Here is a 21395-nt window from a genome sequence, read left to right as displayed (position 1 = left end):
AGCAGCGCATGCATGGCAGCAGCGCGAACGCGACTTTGCGTTTTGTCTGACACTAGATAGCGACGTGACGAAACAAGGGATGATTTCTAGATCGTAAGATGATGATCCAGCGGTGCTTAAAGCAACCGATCCTAGCGATACGGATCAGTCGACCGACGCCTAGCACGAGCCCTAAAGAAAAGGCAAGAAACTAAACATGATACTATTACAAAAAAAAGTATAAAAACAAGCAAGAGACCACATCCTATGGAAACTTTCACCATTGTTTCTTATTTGCTCATGCCAACACATAAACCAATAATGTTTTGACTTCAAAATAACACGGGGTACGAATTCTAATGATAAACGAATTATATGTTGCTGCTAAGTCGGTTGATTCCTCCCATCGCTCCTTTCCAATGTTTAGTCTGTCGCAAATTTCGACATAAATTTTGTCTTGGGCCTCAGCTGGAAAAGAAGAGTGCAAAATATGTAAAAGTCTGGTATAAGAAATATCCATTTACGGACCAAATTCTAACCATGTATTTGTCACACATAAAATATTTTGCACAACTGGTAGACCGCAGATCTAAAATATGCATATATAACATAAGGTAAAAACTGACGCAGACACTATCTAGATGGCAGAAGCACGCTGATGGGTCTTGCTACCGATTTAATTATAAAAACTTTAAATATCATACAAATATTTTGGATACTAATATTTTGAACGATAACACATATAAAACACTTTGACAAGATGGCTCACCTCATTGCTATGTCCACACTTCTTCTTGCGGCAATTTACAGCCCTAGAGGGAAGGCGTGCGTAACACCTGCAAGGCAAATGGTTCAACTATCAGGGATGCACGAACAAAAGGATAAAATTAAGTATGCCTTTATCTTACACGGTTGAGAAACAATATATTTTCAGTATTTTAATAGTTCTGGGTATTTTTATGAGTTGCAACCATGTGCAAGCAGCAAAACCACAGTTGACCACATGTGTAGTAAAATCTCGGTTGCAACCCATGGCTACCTCCAAAGCATGCCGCAATTCAAGGTTTAGGAGTCGGCTCAAAAGTAAACTAATTCTATGTCGTTTGAGAATTAGCAAAGCTATATAAATAGAACATAGTATCTAATTGGTTCATGTGGTATCTCCTACCAAGTGCCAATTAGGGCATATACAACGGCCGATGCTACTATAGGCGCTTAGATTGGGAAAAATAACAAAATAAAATCAGATTATATTCTAAACGCTTTAGTCCCCAACAGCGGGCGCTAATCACGGGCAATAACTACCTGGCCGCTTGGTCCGTTTCGCTCCAGGCTACACTCGATACAAAGGGGAAAACAGCAGACGCTAATCACGGGCGCTCGACTCTTTTTCTTGCGTCGATGCCGCACAGACGCCAGGAATTAAAAACCAAACTGCCGATCTACCAGGAATCTGATCCTAGCGTCGATGTCTAAGCGCCCGCGTTGTACTTGCCCTAGTACATAAAAATATGCACTAGTAAATAACAAATCTTCATAAATCCTATAGTAATCTACACTACTTAAAAAGAATGAATGGGTTCCTTATTCTGCCACCTCCCAATACGTCTAACCCTTTGGTCGTTCTCGTCGCACTACGTTCCGCCCCGCCTAGCTGGGCCGCGTCAACATGGGCCTCCCTATGCCGCTCGCCTTCCCTTCCATCAGGATGCCGCCCCCCACGAGAACATGGACACCGCCCGCTCCCATCTGCACGCCGCCAGCCTCCTCCGGCGAGGTAAGGGAAGGGCGTCGCCGACGCGATTCCTCCGCTCCCCAGGCTCCTCCACCGCCACCTCGCCCTCCCGCTGGCCCGCGCGCGGCTACTCCCCTTTCCATCCGTGGCCGCCCGCGGCTGACGCCTTCCTCTCTCGCGGGCTCGCCTCTTCCTCCTCCGCCGTCGCCGCTGCCGACGCCGGCCGTTAGAAGAGCTCTAGGAGGACTCTGGGGTACCTTCTCGGCGTGGCGGCTGCTATGGTCGGCGCCTCCTACGCTGCCGTCCCGCTGTACCACCGGTTCTGCCAGGCTACGGTATACAGCGGCACCGTTCAATGCCGCGAGGTCTGCCCCCTCCCCACGCCTACTACCCCTCACCCGATTTACTTATGCAAGTGGGTTCTTTGTCGGTGTCCTCGAACTGCGCATTTGCGGGGATCACTGTTACGCTGTGCTTGATTTGGTCGATACTGGCAGCACATCTCCCATCATTGGGTTGGGTTTAGATTGAAATAATCTTGTTCAGGGTGTCGTCAAACTATAGCCAGAGTAGGGAGAGTGTTCCCTGAATGCTGTCCAAGATGTCATCAAACTATCTGGTTCATTTCCAGACAAAGACTTACATGGAGAATGGCGATCTAATTAGTAATTACTAGAAAAGTTTGCAACATGGTGAATGAGAGCCTTCATGTAAATGTTTCTGAATCAAAATTTTGGTATGACGAGAGTTCTTATTGGCTGTAGTGAGAATAGATAGATAGTCAAAAAGGGGGTCCTAAGTTTTATCCAGTGTGCTTGTACTTGTAGTATCGTGCATTGGTGCATAACAAATTAAAATGCCTGCTTATCTGCAGAGTGTAGAGGAGAAGATCACCAGAAAGGTGACCCTCCTAAACATGGGATACCATGTTTCGGGGCACTTCCATTTTTTTACATTCTTTTGCACCCACAAAAAAATACTTGGACTACCATTCAATTAATTGTTTCCTCTAGATAGTTCATTTCTGGCTGATTAATTATATAGTACCATGGATGTTAATGTTCTAGAGAGAGAGAGCGAAAATGTTCATCTAAAGTTTCCATTAAGGGACTTAAGTGCAGATCTGATGTGAAAGGGAGTAAAGTTCCAATCTGGTCCTCTTGCCCGCTCTTCAACACCGACGTACTGATCCCAGCCAGGAACCAGGGACTGCGACCTGCAGGAGGCGCGTGCGCTCCTCGAGTACAACCCTCGGCTGGCCCAGTACTCCACATTTGGCGGCTGCAATTTGCCTCTGCACTACGCCGCCGCACAGGGTCACCATGAGGTAATGCCATGTGTCTGCTAAACCAGCTGGAATTTTGATATTTGTCGTGATTGGACAAAGGAGCGGCACTAACATTTGTCCTGCTGCTGGTGCCATGTTTTAGATTGTTTCTATGTTATTCGAATTTGGTGTAGAGATCAATCTCATAACTAAAGGGGCAGGTAAACTCAAATTTAGGTGCATTTGCTTATTTTCAGTTCCACATTCAGAGATGAAGTGTTCTATCTAAGTATGCAACGTTTCTGATTATGTGTAGACTGCTTTGATGCAAGCATGCCAATATGGCCACTGGGAGGTTGTTCAAACGCTGATGCTCTTCAATGCAAATGCGAGTATATTGCTTGTTGTTCACTCTGTTTCTTTTTACTGCCTGGATATGTAGTCCTGAGGCGGCGGCTAAATGTCTTTTCAGATACACAGGTCAGATTATCCGAATGGAAGGGACTGCTATCCATTTTGCTGCACTGCACGGTCATGCCCGGTGCCTTCGCCTTGTGCGTGCAGATTATGTGCCAAGCATACCGAACTTCTTAAACCAGACGAATCACAGATCATCTGAAGAAGTTTCAGATGTGGCTTCGCCTTGTGCGTGCAGATTATGTGCCAAGCATACCAAACTTCTTAAACCAGACGAATTACACAGATCATCTCAAGAAGTTTCAGATGCTGATTTCGACGATGAGTATGTCAGGGTCCCTTGCTTGTTTCTCCTTTTTTTTTCATTATGCCAATATTGTAGTGATATACTTATGTTAGCAGTGGTTTGGTCAAGATGGTGAACTAGAAACGGAATTTCATAAAAAGCCTCTGTAATTTTTTTGCTATTTAAGCATGGGACTAATCGGATGCTCCTGGAAATCCTTGTTATATGTGCCCCTTTTGTTTTGCCAAATGTTACAGATCATGCACTATGTTTTGCCCCTTTTGTTTTTGATGAATTGTTGGTAGAAAAATGTAAAACCCGGAAATACAACTATGCTTCCAAATTTGGCTTTATACTTCCTATCACACCTCCATGTAAATGGTACAAAAATACTCTTGAACTAAATAGCACTTGCTATGCAGGTATGGTTATTTTTATAGACCTTTATGTTTTCTATGATTGGTAATGGATAATTAATGAAATTATAATGGGAGAAATAATGAAATTAGAATGCCCAGATAAAGTCACGTGCAGATCAAGTTTATAACTAGATGCTCCTATGTCATAGGCAAGCAAGTACATGCATTTTACACATCTCTTGATTACCAGAAGTAACCTTTTAAAAGGCATCATGATGCAGGCCAAGTTTACAAATTAACAAGGGATTCTCAAACAGCCGTGAAAATTTCATGGAGCATGCATGGAGCCAATAATAAATTAGAACAACTTGGGGATAATATGAATTTCTACCCTCCTTTTAGGTAATAGAACACGGCATTTGATTTGGTTTTATTTCTGTATTTGTAGATACTGCTACATTTTCCTCCTATTTTAGTTCGGTACATTTCCTGATGAGACCACTCATTTAGACAAACTTCTGGTTCCTTTGTTCGGTCGTGATGGCTCTGACATGCTCCTATGATTTTGATTCCTGAATACTTGATGTGTTTCTTCGCCCACTTATCGACTAGCAGAACGAAGTAGCAAAGGTCCTCACTACTACCATGCAGTTCAATTGTATCTTCATCTACTGGTTTGGTGGAAACATGAAAGCAAGGGTTGGTAACTAATTCTCAAATTTAGGGGAAGATCATGGCTGTATATAAAATCATTGTACTACTCCCTTTGTCTCGAACAGGATGTCATAGATTTTTCTAAATTCGGATGTATTTACACACTAAATATTTGTCTAAATTCATTATGTATACAAAATTATACTCTTAAGATACTATTAGATGGCAGCCTATATGTACCAGACTTTCAGAGATATTTATTTGATTATGTTGTTATATTATTTATTGTTCCCTCTCATTGTTCTTTTTTTCTAGGCTTCGCTCTCTACTGAAAGCATCAAGTTACATGTCCATTTCTTTAGATCTACATGTCCCTTTTTTCATTGGAGTTCTTGGTGCCTACAGAGTTTAGATGACTGACATTGAGGTGCAAGAATAGTCAGTACTGGATAACGGGTGTTTTGCTTCTGCTCTAATGCGGTCAGCCTTCTATGCATTATATAACTTCTTGATATCCTCCGGTTCAGAAATAAACAAGAGCTGATTGGTCAAGATCAATTGCAGGACCAGGATGATGCTCAAGCAGCTACATTCAGATATCTGCATGTGACAGCTACATATGTTCGATGCTCAGGCTACCTACAAGAGTTGATCAGTGGTTAGTTTCATGTTATCCTATGGTCAGTGGTTCCTTTTGTGCATAAGTTACCTGCAAGAGCTGACACACTTCAAGAAAACACTACCTAGATAATAGTGCAGCTATACTACATAAATTTTTCATCAGTAGTTGGCTCCATGTTATGCTATGGTCATTAGTTCTCTTGTGTATTTTGTGCTTTTCTGTATAATTGTAATGTAATCAGTATGTGCTGAGGACTACCTATTGCCTCTTCGTTTGTTGTGTTGCTTTTCAGTATGATACCAATCAATCTGAAAGGAAAATTCAGAATATCACAGTTTTTCGCTGCAAGTTTATTTCTTTGTTCTTTTCAGTGTACAGGTGCTGATAAACATTCAGATGTAACAATTCAGTTATAAAGATTTGCTTCTGAAAGTGAATTGCAACATGAAATTGTTAACATGCTACCAAATTAGCAGTCGAGTTGTGTAGGTTCAGTTTCAGTTTTCGATCTCTTCACCCTTTCAGCATAAGAGAAATTTACTTTAAGAATGAACAACTTTATAGTCGATGCGCAAGAAATGGTAACATAATACCAGGCAATTGATGGATCCGCTTCTATGTCTTCTCTCTTCCATCTAGGAATTATCCTCATATAGGCTCCACCCGCCATTGTTTGCAGCACTCTTCTCCATTATTCTCTTGCTGCTCAGCACCCCTCTGAGTCCCCAAATCCCTCACGCCTCACTCCTACCTCTATTCTTGACCACAGCTCCCCTCCGGCGCCTTCTCCCACTACGAGCAGACGCAGGTCCCTTTCGAAGACGGCTCCGAGCCCAGCTCCACTCCAAGGACATGGCAAGGTTCATCCCAAATTCTTGACCTTCCCGCTCAGTCCTCCACCCAGACCAAGAACGAGGCAATCACCGGAGGTGTCCTTGCCCTTCTAGAGACAATCGTTATCTGTTCCGAAACCCCGAGGCTTAATTGGCAGGCAACGAATCTACGTCGATTGGCAGCTCCGAGGCTGTTTTTTCTGTTCCGAAACCACTAACGAACTGGTTGATGATGTTGTGGTTGTTCGGCTTAATTGTTGGTTTTTCAGGCAATATAGGAAACATGTGTTTATGTGATATATAAGATAGATAAGATTGGTGCTGTTGTAAAAAGCATAGCTGATTGCTGATGAGATGAGAACAGTATATAACGCCTGTGTGCACGCATGTATCTGTTCAACTCCGGTTGCTTCTTTTTCTGTAGCTTAGAGTGCTTGCTTTCATGCACGCTTTGGTTTGATTCAGTATATGTACACATGTAGCTTTGAGTACTTGCTTTGTAAAAGATGGTGGAGAAGCGCACTCCACCATATTTTGGAGCGTCTTGTTTCCATGGTGTGGATAAACTGAAGCAAACCAAGAAATGCCTCATGTGATTTCTCAAAAAGAAATGGCTACTTTCACATGGAATCGGATATTCATGCGGAGGTAGATAGAGCAAATTCTTTTTCTTTGCCATCCACCAACTTTCGCCAACAGATAGGCCACACCATATATTTAATTTTTAATCTAATGACATTTGGATTTTATTGACTTTCGAACTGATTGTTTATTTGATTCAGTGTGTCGCCGTAGGCCGTAGCAACGCACGGGCAAATTTACTAGTAGTTAACTACAAACAAATCATACTGAAAAAAAGGCAATTTTCCTTGAAAAAACAAGTGCCAAAGTCGAGAAAGTAGGGGACTGGTATCAAGCAATTATAAGCATGCACATAATCTACTCAAATATATCTAAACTATCAGATATAGTAATCCACGGCAACTATTAGCACATTGAAGGCCAAAGAGACCACAGACACAAAGCTAATTCACAGCGTTGCATGCATAGGCCTCCACAGATAGGACAGAAACAACGACTTATTGACGGAGTGAAGGAAAAATTCAGAGGGTGCATACTTGCGGCAGACCATCGATCTTGTTCTCATTGTATTTTTGAGCGAGGATTCGGAGATTGGGCTCAAGGTTCTTGGAGTAGCCGCCTCTGCTTCCGCCGCGGAGGCGCAGCACCAGGTGAAGCGTGGACTCTTTTTGGATGTTGTAGTCGGCCAGGGTTCGACCATCCTCGAGCTGCTTGCCTGCGAAGATGAGACGCTGCTGGTCCGGAGGGATGCCTAAGATTAAACAAAGCAAAGCAAATCAAAAACTTCACTAGAGGCTGTTAATTTTTTGGATTTTATGATGAGATCAAACATGAAATCCAAGTAATTCCTACCAAACTTATCTTCTAACAAGAAGCACGAGGACTAAAAGGCCTACAACATTATCAAATTGAACCCACGGATGAAACAGAGATGCATTAGCTGAAAAAGACAGATCTAACCGCCAGTTATATCTGCCAGTTTGAGAGACCATGGAAACATGGAGGACGCTATGAACTTCATTCGACAGATCAATTGATAATTCAGTCGTACTAGACTAGATTAATGCTGTATATGGGCGGACAAAATAAATCAAACAAGCAGAGAAAGAGAGAGAGAAGCTGGCCTGCTTTTGAGCAAGGATGAACGAAAACAGATAGAGAAAGTAACAGCTGCTGGCCGGAGATTAGACGGAGGCGTGATCGGAGACGAAGAGTTCATATATATACGTACCTTCCTTGTCCTGGATCTTAGCCTTGACGTTGTCAATGGTGTCGCTGCTCTCAACCTCGAGCGTGATTGTCTTCCCCGTCAGCGTCTTCACGAATATCTGCATCTTTGCGTCCCTCGATCTCTCTCTGGCCGTTTGGTGGTGATCGACGTTGGTGTAATGGTATTGAGCAGCGTCGCGGATGTGGTGTCCTTTTATAGGGAGTAGCACCTAACTCAGGTGCTACGAAAACACCCGGAACCCTAGGTAGGTAAAGCGTGGCCGCTACAATTGACACTTGGTCAGACCAAGGCATGTTGCATTTTATTTTATTTTTGAGAGGAACGGCGGAAGCTTTATATTAGTCAGTGTTCGAACCGTTTACAGAAATTCCACCTTAGTTGGGGGATTAGATTAACTAGCCAAACATGTACGTGTACCAAAATAAAGTGAAGTTATAGCTTGGGCTGGTATCGCTTCACGTCTTTCGTGGATGTATACAACGTCGTGAAACAAGAGTTCAAATCCACGATTTGATACTTTGGTGTTTTATAAAGGCGGAATATTTTTCAGTGGGAGGCAACGTTTCCGTCGACAGCGAGGCGTCTGTAGTGACTTCGTCAATCTCAAGACCCGCCCGATCAGATCTTCGACGCAGTCTCTCGGAGTGCTCATATGGGTAGGGTGTGTGTGCATGTGTTCATAGGGGTGAGTGTGTATGTGTGAGCGTCTTTGATTGTATTGTGTTTCAAAAAAAAAGGACACTACTGAGGATCCTCCCGAGAATAAATTCCTTCCAGCCTCCTCCTTCCCTGACAGACAAAATCCTGACGATGCTTCGTTGTAGCAAAAATTCATTGAAACACAAAACGATTCATCTAAAAAAATAAAAAGACACGCGGAGCTCACCGGAAACCTTGTAGCAAAATCCGAACTCGCCGGAGACTTTGTCGGAGACACGTCGGGACCTCGCAGGAGACCTTGAAGCAAAAAAATTATACTAAGGTAGCAAAACTGAAGATTAATTGAAGCAAATGTTTTATAATATTGTAGCATCGCAACTAATTTTACGAGATCTCTGGCGAGGTCCTAGCGAGGTAACCGCTTGCTCTTTTGTAGCACCAGCGCTAATCGATGGTAGCACCCGGGCTCTTTGTTGGTAGCACTCGGGCTCTTCATTGTTAGCAACGTTACCAACCTATGGCAGCATCACCGCCGCAATGATGGCAGCACCCCCATACACCCGTTGTAGCACAATCGGAGTTTCTATGCAGCACCGCCGGATTCCTTCGTAGTACCGATACTGTTCCATCGTAGCACCGCTGCACGCCCCATGTAGCAACGCCGAGATTCATTTGTAGCATTGCCGCACGCCCCTCGGAGCATCGCTTCCCCCCACTTGTAGTCCATGATCTTGCTTATCGGCACCTCAGGCGGCCACAACTCTGATTTGGTGGAGGAGGTGCTGCAAGGCATAGTTGCGGTGGACCTTCGGGTTGGTTGTGGCCCACGTGGAGGAGGTCGGAGGCGCCTCCCTCGAGCACATGGCGGCGATGTGTAGGTCGGTAGCGACCCCCGCGGGGCACAAGGAAACACCACCATGAGTAACGGCCAGTGGCGCTCCACAGGGACGGCATGCGACGAGGTTATTTCGGCTGCAGGAGCTACGGAGGAGGTCGGGGAGGCGGCGGTCTCGCTAGGGCGAGGCGGATATCGGCGAGGGGAACTTGGTGAGGGGGCGGCGAGGGGACTAGAGTTGCGAGGGAGGTTGCGGTCGTGCGCCGAGGAGGTGGAGCTCGGCATGGGGTGAGGCGAGGGAGCGGGAGCTTTGGGGGAGGCTGCCGACGATTAAGGCTAGGACGGCGCGCTAGTGATCGCCGGAGCAGAGGAGGGAGTGGTGCAGGCAAGGAGGGCCGGCGGTTGGGGCAGAGTTCCCCGTGAGAAATTGGGGACGAAGATGAGAAATTGGGGAGAGAGAAACAATATTATGGGTCCCAGCCAAGTCTATCTTTCCAACTGTTGGCGACGTGGCCTCACTAGGACCAAGCTATGGAGGGAGGCGACGTCGCGCGATCCGGAGGCAGCGATGGTTCCAGCCTCCGACTGATACAAAGCATTTTCCAGCAAGAATCATCTAGATGCGACTTCCTTGATGATCATGCAATGGTCCGTTCATTTCCCCCCCCCCCCCCACCAGCTCTCCCTTCTCTACAGTAACTGGTCGCTCCTTCTCCTCGGCCGGGCCGATCCGAAGCCTCTCCGCCGAAATAGCCGGTCGGAGACGGTGGAGGTGGTGCGCCGGAGTAGTCTAGGTCTAGTTGTAGGTCTCCTCCCCTCTAGTTCTTTGTTTACCCTTGTGGATATTGGCTTCATGCCGGTGCTGAGGTGGTGGCGGTGGAGGCTGGGCTACTCCCTGCTACTGGCGGCGGTGCTACTGCTGCTCGTGGCGCTCCGGCGGTCGGAGCCAGAGGCGGGCGGCGGCAGAACGGCGTCATCCTCTTCAATAAAGCTCTTCCTCGAGCTTCCAGATCCGGGTGAGTTCGTCTTAGATCTTCCTCTCTCTAGTCACCATGGCGGTGGAGACTGGGAGGAGATCTCCGACGGAGGCGCGGTTGACGGATCTGTGAGCTCCTTATCCGGAGCTATTCTTCTTCAAGCGAATCACGCGGTGACCATGCTTGTCACCGCGATCTTCGGCCAAAAAAGTGGCCCGACTTCTACAACCTCCATGGCGGAGGCCCAATCGATCGGCTACTGGAGCTCGACGCCGACGGGGAGTCAAGTGGTGCGTCCCCGACTCTCTGAAGGTAGCCAGGGGCTTGATCTGGTCGTCGGAGATGAGCGTTCGAGCACTCCGCGCTCAGGACTTGGCGGCGACGCCTTGAGTTCGCCGGCGGCGTGTGGCGGAGTCACCTTTGGACTTGATTGCTTTTTCTACTTTTTAGTCAGGGTGGTTTCTGTAAATTGGAAGGACCTTTCCTCAAATTCTAGGTTTTATAGGGCAAGAGATGTCAAGGGTCTTTCCTGTAATATGTACCTGCCACGTGGTTCTGAATAGAAGCTCCACAGGGGTCTTCTGACCCCTTTTTATGTGCAAAAAAAAAAAGATGATCATGCAATGACGGCCACATTCTTTCTTTATTTCTTTCTGAATTTCCTTTATTCAATTAAGAAGAAATCTAAAACATGTGTAGTTGCATGTCCTTTGGCAAACTCATAGCTTCTCCACAAGCCATCGCCTATAGAAATTTTTGATCAGTAACCCGTCCAATCGAGACTGATGATGCGTTCAAGAATTAACCCTTGTCGTCTCCATATACTAGTACGGGATTTTTAAGGTCCCCCGTCACACACCCCCTAGTTAAAATAGTGTGTGATGTTACAAATACTTACCCTCAGAAATAAAACGTTCGCCCTGCCGGGCTCACCTTCCCGCACTGTCCCACTCCGTTTGAAAACCTTGGGAACACATCGAAGTCATGCTTGTGTGAAACCAACCGTCAGCTAACTGCGCCCGCACCCCCAACCCCACACTCCCCTACTCTCTCTCTCTCTCTCTCTTTCCCGTGACACCACTCCTCTCTCCCACCACCCGACGACACCCTAGGGATTGTTGGCCGACATCGGGGATGAAGAATGCTAGGCCACGCGCGGTACCTCTTGCCCTTCTAATTCCCCATGGTTGCCATGGCACCCTCGTTGCGCGTTTACCCTAGCTGCTTCCTCGCCCACACTCCATGGTCAGTGCGGTGCTAGAGTCGGCAACGTAAAATCCTAATCGTCCCTGGTCACCGATGGCCTCCAAGGTTACTGACCCCGGCACCATCGTCGCCAAGGAGGCCATCTACCTGCAGATCAATAACCATCGGTAGGCTCATGTCACCTCCCCGATCCAATCAAGCGGCCCGCCTCTGCAGTCGTACCCTCGCTGGCCACCTCGTCTGCCGCACCTTCGACGCCTCATCTTCTCCACATTCAACACGCCTCCCTTCCTCCTACACCTCTTCTCCGCCACCCACTCTTGCACCAGCAGCGATGGTGATATCATCAATCGCCTTTCCTCCTGGACTAGCACCCACGCAGGGGAGGTCCACTCGGAGCTGCTTCCCCGAGTTGTAGTTGTCCACCACCACATCGGCTCGTTGCTGCTGTCGGCCACCACTAGGTCAGTACCACCACTCCCTCTCTCTTTTACATGTACAAGACTAGTGAATTAGTAGTTAGTCATAGGGAAATAGTGTTTTCTGGTACGAGTAAATACTTCCCTTAGATAGGGACCAATGATTTTAGTTGTTAGCCAGATTTGGAATGAAACATTTACCTCACCCCACGTTAGTCCCATGATCGTTAGTATAGGTTCAAGAATTGTAGATGACCACACACAGGAATGTTCTTGTACGACTAAGTACTCTTGATCATGAATATTTATGTCAATTGATAATGGAGTCATGTTGATGGATGAATGATGTGATGGACTCACACCCAATTACAGTATTTCAATGTGATATAGTCACAAAGTTCAGCATTACGATACTAGTGAATGTTGTAACCTAAATCCTTTGACCGTGAGGGCAAATCTAATCACTACCACTGAAGGCTGCTTTGAATGCACCAACCGTTACACCGTAACAGCGTGATCATAAAAGTGTTTCTCGATTATTCCAAAGAGATTGGTTGAGGTGTATGTGTCAAGATCAGGATTTTTCCATCTGCGTGACAGATAGATACTCTAGGCCCACTCGGTGATATTACATCTATGAAGCTTGCAAGCATGTGATTAGGTCAGGGGGATGTGATATCACGAGAACGGGTAAATGCATTTGTCAGTAATGAGATCGAACTAGGTATAAGAGGTGCCAAAGATCAAATCTCGGAAAAACTAGGTATCGTAAGAAAAGGGGAATAAGACTCGATGTTGGTTCAAGTGATAAGGATATTTCGTGGAAAGCAAAGGGGCCAACATGGTTTTCCAGAACCCCCTGTTGGTCATTGATCGGAGAAATGCCCCGATCATGTATGCATATTCCCGAACCTGTAGAGTGGCGTTGATTCGGGATCGTTGGAGTAATAAGAGGGAACACCGGAATTGTTACGGAGAGGTATCATTATAAGTTCCGGAGTCTATGAATTGTTCAGAGACTTAATAAATATGTTTATTATTTTAGTAATTTAATTAATATTAAAAAATGATTTAAATATAGGGATACCCCCTAATGTGCCATCAGAAGGCAGCCTATGAAGGGGTCCGGCCAAGCACCAAGGTACGAGGTTCTCGGGCGGCCCACCCCAAACCCTAGGGTGGCCGACGGCCAAAGGGGGGGGGGGGCTTCGGAGGCCCCACCTCCTCTCCCCCAGCCCTATATAAAGAGGATCACCCTCCCCCCTCATTCATGTTAGATATGTGCCCTGGAGGCAAATAAATAAAGATGATTTATTGTCATATTTGTAATGTTCAAGTAAGGTTCATGGCATGCTATAACTGTATTAAGCGAAAACATTAGTACATGTGTGGTATGTAAACAAAACCTTGTCCCTAGTAAAGTAGTCCATTGATTAATAGATGATCAAGGTTTCCTAGTCATGGAGAACATCGTCAATTAATAATGGAGTCATGTTGTTGGATGAATGACATGTTGGACTGATGACAGCTACTAGCAACGCCAAAAAGATCTTGATACGTTGGGACTCCAAATGCAGAGTGTTGTATCAAGGAAGTATCTTTCCCACAAGGGTGACCCGGGGGTTTATATCGAACTCTCGGGGAACTGGATGGAAAAGTATTCTCTTCTCTCTTCTTCAAGCAATCCTAGAAGTATATAAATACCTTGTGTCCCCAACTCCACTGTGTGGTTGTCAAGCATAAGGTTTCGCGTAAGTAAATAACACAAGTAGTAATAAAACAAGTAGTAAACTAAACTAGATAAAATAACTAAATAAAAACTGTAAAGAGATTGATTGATTTTGATGTTTTGGATACAAATAAAAAAGTAAATATTTTTATATTTTTGGAATAAAATAGTGCAGCTAATAGAAAATAATGTAAATGCAGGATAAAGGTGTTTCTTATGATAAAAAGTGGACCGGAGTTCATGGGTTCACTTGACTATTCTCACGTAAAGTTGTGGTGGACAAAAAGCAATTCATCAATGAGATATGAAGGTACAAATCATGTTATATGTAAGATCAGAATTAATGTGGGCATCACGTCCTAACATAGAGATGATGCAACACGCCTCTCTTATGCTCCACAAGAATGAAACTTCATCAATCTTATATTAAGAATTAACAGAGCATAGTTCATGAGGGCATCCCATCTATTGATACAACCGCTATACCTACATCCCCACAAATACAAGGACCAATCACTCGAGCTCGTGCCAAACAACTTAACTATCAAGTACTTTCATTTCTTGGAACTATTCCTCACATACATGAGAATATGATGTTTTCTAAATCAGATGGGTTTGTTACACTTAGGAATAATGGACCTAGCATGGATGAGAAGGACAAACATTGGAGCATGATCACATATGGAGAAGATGGCAGCAAGCATGTGAGGATTGAAGAGGACTCACAAGTGGAGATTTTAGAACTTTAAAGTCACCGTAATGATGATTGAAGACTTGGACGAAATACACAAGATTATACTTCATAATTTTGTCCATCGCATATATGGTGTTGCGTCACCTTTAGTTTTGCTCCAAATCCATGTTATTTTCGCAGGATTTAAGTCAGCCACCGTTTAGAGTCCGTATTGGAGAGGAAAAGGCCTTCTTGGTTTTGGTTTGGCCACCATACCTATGGTTGTCGAAACCCCACATTTTCCTCCTTTAAATACCCCTATAGATGTCCCATTTAGACTCGGATTTTGATTAGACTAAAAGTTAGCCATTGCAGCAACTCTTCGTGTACTTCTTTTGAAGCCAACGCCCAGAACAAGACCGACTATTCAGAATCCCACCTTTTTAATAAAGTTTTCATCCATATCCACAATAATTCTGATTGCATTATTAGTTCTTACTTGTTCTCGATTTCAAGTAGGAATTAAGACCTTTTGGTCAGGGTGATCGTGCATCTGCAAGATCAGTAACTCCCGGAGATTGTCCTAGCGATTGCATTGGTGCACGAGCTTTGCACATGTAGTCGGATCGTCAAGCACGAACTCCACCAACAAATTGACGTATCATCCTCTCATCAAAAGATCGGACACCTTTGCCCTATCAATACCAATAAGTACTTTGACATGAAGTTTGAATACAAAATATGCTACCTTGAACAAATAAGATCATCATTACTATCACATGATGAACATAGCACGTGCATTCACTTAATCCCTAGTGATGTAGCAAAAGAAAGGCAAAGCCATAATAGCTCTTGAACATATTGTCATTATCCAATCACTAAAACCTTGCTACTCCACCTAACACACACATAGATGTTGGATTAGAACATAAACTTAAGAACGAGGTACATAATATGCATCTATCAATACATCTCACAAATATAATAAGATCATATCTCGTATAACAATATCGTAGAACAAGGAGCCACCACATAGGTATTACAAATATAGCCATATTCATGGTAGGCAACTCATATGGCACTAAGTACTTTGAAGAACATGAGAGGAATAGATCAAGCTACTGTCACAAACTCGTAGCCCAGAGGTGGACTACTACCTCTTGATCATGGTGATGATGATGAAGACGTTGGAGAAGGTGGGCGAAAGAATCAGGGCAATCGCGTTGCGAACAGAGGTGGGTGGCGCGGCCAGGAAGTTGGGTCGCGCCACCTGGCCTCGTTCGCTCCTCGGGCCTCTCCAGGTGTGCTCCAAAATTCCATTATGTTCCTCCCGGTGAAAAAATGATGCTCTATAAATCTCAGGTCAATTTGACTCCTTATAGGTCCCTGAAAGTGAAAAATACGCGAAACAGGATTTTCCTGTTCTACAGGGTTATAAACCAAATAAAGAGGATCATTGGTAAATCCCCATATATCAATGTAAAAGGTATTATCATCATATATTTTGCAAATATATGGTAATTCAATATGATAAAGGACAAAGTTCATGTATGCATTTTACATGCATCAGTCGGCCGCCCCAAACCCTAACCCTAGGGGGTGGGGTGCATGGGGCGGTGGCCATGGTGGCCCCACTGACGTGGGCACTGTGGGGCCCCGGACTAGCTGTCTGAAACACCCATTATGCATACACATTCACGATCCCATGATCAGTGTGTCGTGAAAGCATAATTGAACTGGTATCAAATACATCATCCATTACAATACCGAATAAAAAGATTACAAGAGGTCACATGACCAATACTTACATAAGAGCCGCAATGGCAGGAGATCAACAATCACACAGCGGAAATACTTCACACGAAAGCGTTCACATGGCCCAAGTCATGCCATAACCCTACAGGCAACTGACTGGGAAGACGTTCCTAGCTCGCATAGACGCCGTAGACTCCTTCTTCATCTGTCGGATTTCACCAAGTTTGGCCAAGTAAATAGCCAGGGACAAAGCCATGAGTACATTATGAATTGTACTCGCAAACCACCTTACAGAGAAGTAAATGATATGCATATTTGGCAGTAGCAAGGATCAGGCACTGAACTAGGGCGACAAGGAGCGAGAGGTGGTTCCTCTCGAGAGTATGACATCTCTATATCTTTTTTTAAAATAAAAAAAACCTTTTTGTAAACCATTTTGTTTGCAGACTAATAGGTAAGGGTGACCCAATTTTATTTCCGGCCATCTCATATGGCCACACAAACATTCCAGCTTTCCACCGTACCTCCCAGGTACATTTTCCACCAGTCCCACTGGCATCACTTTCCCAAAACTATATCTGAGAAAACCCTTTTGTAAAACAAAACTCCTTCAATGCCGAGCAACAGCCTTTTCCATGTCCATAACCGTGGACACGGCTATTCGAATAGTTTTACACTCTGCAGAGGTTGTACACTTTCCCCACAAGATCCGAATACTCATCGTGTGGGCATCATCCCTGCATAATAACATATGCCACGACAAGTACCCGATCGTAGTTTTTCGCCTGCTCGCCTTAGCCTAAGACATGCCGAATGAGTTGTACCTCCCAACACCAGAGTCCGAGGGCTATCCAGGAGTAGCAAGGTCCCCAGCACACTCGACCCTCCGGAATTCCATCCAACCACTTAGGCATATTTCAATGGGAGCTCATAAGTTGTACCCCGCGTACCTAAACAGGCAAATAGGTTGCGTCCCTTCTCATGGGAAGAACCCCGGTCGAAGCGTCCATGGTCGGACTGCCACTACACTTGCAGGACTCAAACTAAGGCGAGACAAACTACTACGCTACGCCCCGTCCCACGTAAGGGTAATGTGGTTGTACTGGCTAGGTCCGGTTAGGTACTCAGTCACCAAAGTTTTTCGAAAACAATTGTCTCCACTTGCCTCCAGCAACTTTTCTTCACAAAAACCTTTTCCTTTTCAAAAACCCACACTTGGGCAGGGCTACCCCATTCCAAGGTTTTCGAAACACTTCTTTCTTGAAAACATTTTCACAAACCTTTTTAAAGAGGGCTCCCGACCTATAGTCTGACTTTTCTTTGAAAAGCGGCGACAAGGATGATTAGGTGCTAAGCACCACCTCACTAGTAAGTGTGTGATCAGTAGGTAACACGAGGGCTGTACCCAGAAGGGTGGAATAATAAAACTTCGAGTGGCGGAACCACTCACATAAATAAATAAAAGACATGCAATTTAACAAAACCTGTGATAATGCAAGAGTAAGATAATTAGGATGAGACATGCATCAAGAGGTGGTTTGCCTTGGTTGGCTATTTGTCCATGGACTTCTTCACGATCCTCTGCTCTTCTTTCCTCTTCGAAATCATCACCAAGATCCTCTCCTTCTTCTCCGATAATACTCGCATTCTAACGTCACAAAATAAAAGAGAAGGCAATCAATCCCTATGCATAGCATCAAACCACACAACAACACACAACAGCCAACCACTAAATCAGAGACAATAAACACATCAAATGATAGCACCTAGGGAAAAACGGTTATTGTGTTAATGAGGCTCTGCCTCCCAATAAAAAAACACCTACACAATCAAAGGTGGCTAATGACCTTTGGAAACCACCAGTAGGGGTCTGGTGCCAAGGTTCATTAAAAAAACATTTTCAATAAAAACAACACAATTTTCCTATCGGTAAAATAAGCACTAGCATCAATTTAACAAACCACTCCAGAATAATGCACACAAATTTTTGGTAAAATCACAGAGTGTAAAGCTTTACTTTATAAAGCTACAGAAATTGGATTCACTAAATTTGGGTTTTAAAAACAATAGATAAATTTTTTATAAAGCCAGAAATGACTTAGGGACCAAATAAATGGCCTAAATCTTTCTGTGACTCACAAAAAATACATGCAACATACCTACTGGAAGATATTAACATGTAGAACACACTTAGACTGGAATCATGCACAAATGAGTTTTCAAATAATTTTAAAGATTTAAATAAAGCAGAAACTATATCACTCCAATATTCAAGCACACCTGTAAGAGAGCAGAACTAACCGGAGACAATCATGCCACTGGACAGGTAATGAAAAATGTGACACACCAAAATCGGTTTGGCATTTTTCGGAGCTATAAAATAATTACCACAATTTTTATAGTAAAAAGATACTCTATTTTGGTTCTAAAATCCCCAGAAATAAAATAACAGTCACCAAACTATTTCCTCTGACCTGGCTAAAGCATAACATGATATCTACCAGGAGGACTTGGTATTGTTGCAAAAACATGTTTAGTTTTCAAAATAAAATTCAAGAAAGAGCCTACTGGCCAGATCTAGTTTCACAAACCAAGCACATTCTAGGAGGCTCCTGCATGTGATATTTATACCAAAATAAAGCTACTGATGAGTAGTTTACAGAAAAATTGAATTCACACAGAAAGGATTCACACAACTCTCACAATTAATAAAATACTAAAACAGACACATTTCAGTAGAACAATATTCAGCACAAATGTACGTGAGGAAACTGAATGTATGCAATTTTATATGATTCATAAATTTATCAGGAGCATCCAGAATTTTGATTCACAAAATTAGGGCACTAGAGTAATTTTCTAAATTTCAACACCTAGGAAAGTGTTTTCTGGCAGATTAAAACATGAAAAGGAAATTAAAAATGGACGGGCCAAAACATGGGATCCGGCCCAGTTCGGTGCCCATGCGTGCGGGAGGGACGGGTTTTAAACGGCCTGGGGCGGGGCCCGCCTGCCATGCACTAGGCTGGGCTGCATGCAGCCCTGGGATGACGATTCGGCGGTCTTCTACCGATCCACCAGCGACGACGGAAGACACAGGCTCGGCCGCGACCTGGCTACGACGGAGAGGAACGGGAGCTCACCGCGGGTCGACGGTGAAGGCACAGGGGCGGCGCGGCGAAGGTCACCTCAGTGGAGAGGGACGCGCCGACGCGCGCCAGGTCGACGACGCGGGCGACTATCTGGACGAAAACGAGGCCGAGGAGGAGCTCAGCGTCGGTGATAAAACCATCACGGAGGAACCTGCCGACTGAGATGAGGGAAAAGACGGTGTGGTGCTCACCGGCGGAGGTCGCGGCGACTGCGGCGGTGCAGGGAGGTCGCAGAGGTCAGGGCCGCGCGCAGAGGCTCGACGCGCGTATGCCGACGAGTCCTGGACGTCGACGTGGACAGCGACCTGGTTGACGGTGCGGCGGATGAACTCGACGACGCCGGCCTCCACGAACGTTCCTGGACACGAACGGGGACAATTTCGGATGAGCAAAAGATCGAGGAAGCAAGAGAGGCAGGGAGATGGAGAGGAGAAATCGGAGACGAGCTCCAGCTCGGTTGTTTCGTTGCTCCGTCATCCGGTGCTCCCGGTATGGAGGCGATGAGGAACGGGGACGGGAGTGCAGGGGTTCTGCCTGGGTATGGGGGAGGATGAGAGGGAGTGAGTGGGGGTGTGCAAAGTGGTGGGGAGGCCGGAGGCTTTTAGGCCAGGACGAGCCCCGGGCTCGGCCTTGACGTGGCGTCCGTGAGTTGGCGATCAAGGGCGGAGAGCAAACCCAGCAGGAAGGGGACAAGAAGGGGAGCTGGGGCTGCCCAGAGAGTTAAGGGCTTGTTTGGTAGTGGAGTATTAATGGGGATTAGTGGGGATAATTTCCAGGGGATTGAGTGAATCCCCACCCATCACCCAATCCCCACTAATCCCCATCCCCACTAATCCCTAATCCCTACTCCTAAAAACTGACATTTGGTTGGAAGGGATTGGTGCGCAAGGGAAAACCGAATAAAATAATGCAAACCAACATACAATAGCAAAGATTTTTAACTTTCAATACACATGTAAACTCTCAGACATATTTGAGCTTTAGCATACATTAAAATTAACAAGTCACACACACGGTAATAAAATCTGAAGCTACAAACAGATATAATATGCATCCAGATTGTTATCACAACTTTTACTCGATGGCTTGAAGGAGTACCTCTCGGATGTTTTGCAGCAAACGAGCTTAAAGTAGCAAGAATTGAATAACATCAGTAGAGGATAACATAATAAGCTCTCAAGTCTCAGTCGTAGCCTTGACCACTAGTACTATATACTCTTCCTACTCCATATTACTTGCAATTCTATCTCAAGTCGGATGTTTTGCACTGGACTTATCTATCTCAAGTCTGGACATGACTTGCAATATAAATCCATTCATATACACTAGAATTAAGACACGAGTTGGATGGTAGCAACTAGACATGCAACATGAATCTGAAACAAACTTGAGAAACAGAAATAGTCCATAACAAGACTATACATGAGATGTATAGAAGCATAATTCCACATGTCCCTCTGTTTAACTGTTCTTGAATACAATCAGGCTAACAAGATGGATAAGGTTCAATTACATCAGCTTTCCTAACTTAGAAAGGAAGAATAGCAAAGTACTCCCTCCATTCATCTTTAATCGACGCGGGAGTGCACGTATTTATATGCTGATGTTTGTTGGCTACGCGTCAATCTTTTCGGACCGGAGGGAGTAATACATAAAGCCCATTACTGAAGTAGACATCAGCAAACTAGCAGTCCCATGCACATGTTTGTTCATCATCTTACTTGGATTATCAATGGTAGAGAAAAGATTCAGACATCAATTCGAGTCTAATGCATTCCAAGTTAATCTCTCAATCATTCATGTGAGTTAAAGACAGCTCGAGTATTAGAGAAAATAATGAAGTCCACACTAGAATTAAGACATGGCTTGCAAGGATATCAGGCATCTACAGTAGAACCTAAATATGAAGGAAACTTAGTAATTTCGTGCATAAGCAGGATGCTGCTGCCCATGCTTCACGAACCTTCATGAGTATGATGTATGAAGATAGTCAAACGCAGAAAAGAAATTGCACATGTGAATTG

At 44.7% G+C, this 21395-nt stretch overlaps 2 long non-coding RNA genes and 1 pseudogene across 4 annotated transcripts; 1 reads left to right on the top strand and 2 right to left on the bottom strand.

Annotated features, from left to right (window-relative positions):
- Positions 1 to 188: 188 nt before the first annotated feature.
- LOC127327102 (ubiquitin-ribosomal protein eL40z fusion protein-like) lies at positions 189 to 10079 on the bottom strand (annotated as a pseudogene).
- LOC127327103 (uncharacterized) lies at positions 2916 to 5570 on the top strand. Of its 3 annotated transcripts, XR_011755471.1 has the most exons (6): positions 2916 to 3041; positions 3145 to 3202; positions 3298 to 3369; positions 3454 to 3723; positions 4311 to 5177; positions 5262 to 5570. It is a non-coding gene; the product is annotated as an uncharacterized lncRNA (long non-coding RNA). The 3 variants fall into 3 exon arrangements; XR_007868347.2 differs by having other exon boundaries at positions 3298 to 3723; positions 4325 to 5177; XR_011755470.1 differs by having other exon boundaries at positions 3298 to 3723.
- Positions 10080 to 18982: 8903 nt separating the features above from the next.
- LOC139830020 (uncharacterized) lies at positions 18983 to 20083 on the bottom strand. Its single transcript, XR_007868346.2, has 2 exons — positions 19563 to 20083; positions 18983 to 19461 (listed from the first exon to the last, which is right to left on the bottom strand). It is a non-coding gene; the product is annotated as an uncharacterized lncRNA (long non-coding RNA).
- Between the last annotated feature and the right edge of the window lie 1312 nt (positions 20084 to 21395).

This window comes from Lolium perenne, chromosome 3 (assembly GCF_019359855.2).
Source record: "Lolium perenne isolate Kyuss_39 chromosome 3, Kyuss_2.0, whole genome shotgun sequence".
NCBI classification, from domain to species: Eukaryota; Viridiplantae; Streptophyta; class Magnoliopsida; order Poales; family Poaceae; genus Lolium; species Lolium perenne.
This window is presented reverse-complemented; position numbering and strand designations above follow the sequence as displayed.